A 4132-nucleotide genomic window follows, 5' to 3' on the forward strand; every position below is an offset into this window, starting at 1 on the left:
TGATTTGAAAATACATTTTAATTCCCCAGTCTGACAGCAGCAGACGATCCTTATCTCCCTATTTCATCCCAGAATCACAGAAACACCAAGGTTGGAAAAGATCTACAAGATCATCTAGTCCAACCATCCACCTATCACCAATAGTTCTTACTAAACCATATCCCTCAACACAAAATCCAAACGTTCCCAGCTCATTTTCTCCTTAAAACAGCTCCAAGACTTAGCTGAAGATTTTGCTTCCCAGAAAATACTTCATGTTTACGGTATTGAAGCTACGGTATTGAAGAACAACCGAATTACCAGAAATAAACAGGGAAAAAAGTAAAAACAGGAAAGATGATCACACCCAGAAGTTTAGATAATAAAGTTCTGAGGAAAATCTCTCCATAAGTCATTGACAGTACCCTTCCAGGGGGAACTACCCTCTTCTCCACAAGAGAGCAATGCAACACTGGAAGGGATTGCCTAGAGAAGCCGTGTGATAACCACTCATGGATGTTTCCAACATGTAGTCAGATTTATCACAGAAATGATCTGATCTTGTGTTGGAGGAATACCTGCTGTGAGAAGGCAGCTGGTCCCAGAGGGCCCTTCCCACTGCCCTGTGATTTCAGCAAATGCAAAGCTGTTTATATTTTTCCTGTACAAGACAAAAAGCTGCTTCGGTGTTGCTGATATTATGGCACTGGTTGGCAATAGCTCTATTTCAAGCACAGCACAAGACTGAGGAATTGCAGGAGCTTCTTAAAAACCACCAGGTAGCAACTGTGACACATGGCACAAAGTTATGATAAACACTGTTGGGACTAATGAGGCAATATCCTTGTCTTCTAAGTATTTATTGGAATAAAAATGCTTGGAAAAGATAATTTTATAATCTTAAAAGGAATAAGTCCACAGACCTCATAGGCAGAGAGGAAAAGGATACGAGGATTCTTGTAGATGTGGGTGGAGAAGTTTGATGTGCCAGGGCTCTCTATGACGGTGCTTGTGTGCATGGCCATGCATTGTCAATGGCAGACAAGAAAAGATTTCATTTACAGAAAGAAACTTAATTTGCTCAATGAAAGAAACAGAGATCTTTTTATGAAAATTATCTGTAAGAATGGAAGTGATGGTAGCCATGACATAGATTCAGCCTGCTCATGCCATGCAAACTCAGAGAATAGAATATAGAAATCAAATTGGGGTATTGTCCTCCTTCTTATCACCACCAGTGCCACTTCTCTGTGGGCCCTAAGTGATGTTGTATATAACTCAATTTGACTACATTTTGCTTGTGAATGAGAAGACCTGTCTGAGTATACTTGGCATTTCTGAAGGAAGAGAAAGCAGGAAGAGAGCCCAGCTGTGCTGGCTTTACAGGGCTACTACAGTAGTCAAATCTTCTAGCACAAAAAGAGCATATATTTTCAGTAAGTAGATCTCACCTTCAATTCACTGCTTTTCAAGATGAACTTAAATTTAAATATCATCTCTGAATTACGTCCTTGACCTCCAGCTAAAATTATATTGCTTTTGAGATCAGAATTTTACATACAGCCTCCTCTGCCCAATTTACTGTTAGTTCTGGAGAATCTCCTGTCGGTTGTATTTTTAAACCACTGAGAACAGCAATCAAAAACCCCGAGCAACTCGAGATTGCACAGAACACTTTTGATGATGAATAAAACTGAAAAGCATTTGACATTTCAAAAACAACAACAAAAGCTTTCCTGATTAAGTACACGACTTCGCCATTTCAATTCTCAGACTTCACAATAGTAGAGATTTTTTTCTTTCTCGCTGTTATTTCTAATTCAGAGACAAATGACAAGAACCTGAATGTGAATCCCTCATACACCCAGCTCTTCTCCCAGGGACTCACAGATACCGCATGCTAAAAGAGGCATTGTCCTAGTAGTAAAAAAAAAAAGTGCTAATCAAAAACAGCCATTAGAAGTCTATATTTCACATGGATTAGCTTAGTCCTTTGGAAGGACTTACTCAGAAACAGAATATCAAAAAAGAATAAATCAGCTACTACAAAGAAGCCCGCGTGTCCAGCTAATGCACATACATCACTCTATTGGCAAAACACACGATGCTTTCTTCTTTTCAGAAACAATTATTATTCCCCTCATGTCTCCCAGCCTGCCCAGAACTGCTACTCCAAATGCTGTTTTTACAACAAGCTTCTTAGTACCATGCAATAAAAAAGCCCACTATTCCAGCACTGTGCTTTCTTCCCCTTTCACATGTGACTCTCAGACTGATTGTCAGCTCTTACCTGTAGTTCAGGGCTACAGGAAAGATAGTTGTGTCTCCATTCTGCAGAACCCATCCAAGATGCCTCCTTCAGCAGCCTATAGCAGCCTGCAGCAGAGCTGCTTTTGGACCTGGGGCTCTTCCATCATCCTCTCTGGCTGGGCCAGGCTTCCACGACACAAGAGAGTGCTGACTGCCCCTTGGGGCATTTTTATCAATGGTACGTTACTCCACCAACGCTCTACAACTAGTTAGCATCTGTTCAGTTGAGAACGTGATTCCCAGGCTGCAGTGGGTAGACTCATACAGCAATTGAAAGATCATCAAGCATGAGAGTGGTTCAGCCAAAAGAAAAAGAAAACAGAAAAAAGATAAAACCCGTGCACAGGTTTTTCCCCAGACTTTCTAGATCTTGTTCTTCCCTGATGGATTATCTCATCTGAAATTTCCCAGTCCTACGTGAGAGCAAAACTTTATACCAATGCCACTCCACTGACTTCAAATGTTATAGAACTATATATATTATAGTATACTGAACTTTTAAAAAACTACTATTGCCCTGCAAATCCCTTTGAAATAACTGCTTTAATAGAAAGTGTACGAGCTAGTTGGAAAATTGTCTCTTATAGCCTTCCAAAAAAAACTATTGCATGATTTGCAAGCAGAAGGCAGCTGAGGCAGGATCCAAGCCCAGAGCAAAGCACAGGCAGTGCTGACTCGCCATGGGCAAAGCAGGCACGTGCCCTGCAGGGACAGGCCAACATCACTTCATTCTGATGAAAAACACCAGCTGAAAAAAGCATAAAACAGACAGAGCTTAAATAAAAACTCATATTCTCAAATAAATGTCACGCTAGCAGCTTATCACATCAAACAATTTCAAGTGTTCAGAAATCTGAGAAGTGAGAAGAACAGCCACCCCACGCCTGAAGCAGCCTGCAGATCGTAAAGCAAAGTTGAAACCGGTTTGAAGACCAAAGCTGATCTTCAGAGATATCTTTCCTCAACCTCACATTTCAGTGTGCTGCTCTAAGCAATACTTCACTTGGGCACCAGCACCACAATTTAGCCTGTCCAAAACATACACCCCACCACAACTAAACCTGTCCTACCCGCATGCAAGTGAACAAAAGAGGAATCAATGCCATGGTGTTCTCAAAGGTATGCAGACTTTTTCCTCTCTCATCAAAGTGGCTTTGAAAGTTTCCTCCCCCCTCACTTTCAGAACATTTTCCATTCTAGACTAACTCCTTCCTACAAGGCTCAGGCCTCCATCTTTTCAGCCAAAGGTGAGGAAAGTGCTGCAGAGTGGCAGTGTGCTTTGGGAGGCCCACGAGTCTGTGGGTGACAACACAGGGCAGGGAGATCAGCAGCCCTGTGCCCCATGCTCTCTCCTCCCCAGCTCACTGGCAGTGCTTGGAGCTCAGCAGCAGAGCCACAAATAGCAGCACTTTAAGCATGATGGGACCTTGGCCACCACGCACCAAAAGGGAATTTGGCTTTCCCAGGAGGAACTGTCACTATGAAGAAGGGTCGAAACATGCCTTCCCTGAACAAACTGATGAGAAATGTGCCCACTTTTGCCTTTACACAACACTAAGGATGAGAAATCTGGCTTGGTTGAATTTCAAATCAGTATGCTTGCTAGGCTTGTAGAGAAACACAGAGACAAGCCCCCCCCCCCCACATAACACATTTTGCTCTGTCTGCAGTCCCCGTACTGCCAAAATGCAGGGAATGAAGACAAGAGCTCAGCCACCCCAAGGGGAAGCTGCTGCTTCCCTCAGCCACCAGCCTGCTGTCTGCGAGAGGAAGGAAGGCCCAGAGGAAGAGGAACAGAGGATGCAGCAGCATGCAGTGCACGGTGGCAATCATAGCAGCAAGC

This window comes from Phasianus colchicus, chromosome 10 (assembly GCF_987193195.1).
Source record: "Phasianus colchicus chromosome 10, bPhaCol1.hap1.1, whole genome shotgun sequence".
NCBI classification, from domain to species: Eukaryota; Metazoa; Chordata; class Aves; order Galliformes; family Phasianidae; genus Phasianus; species Phasianus colchicus.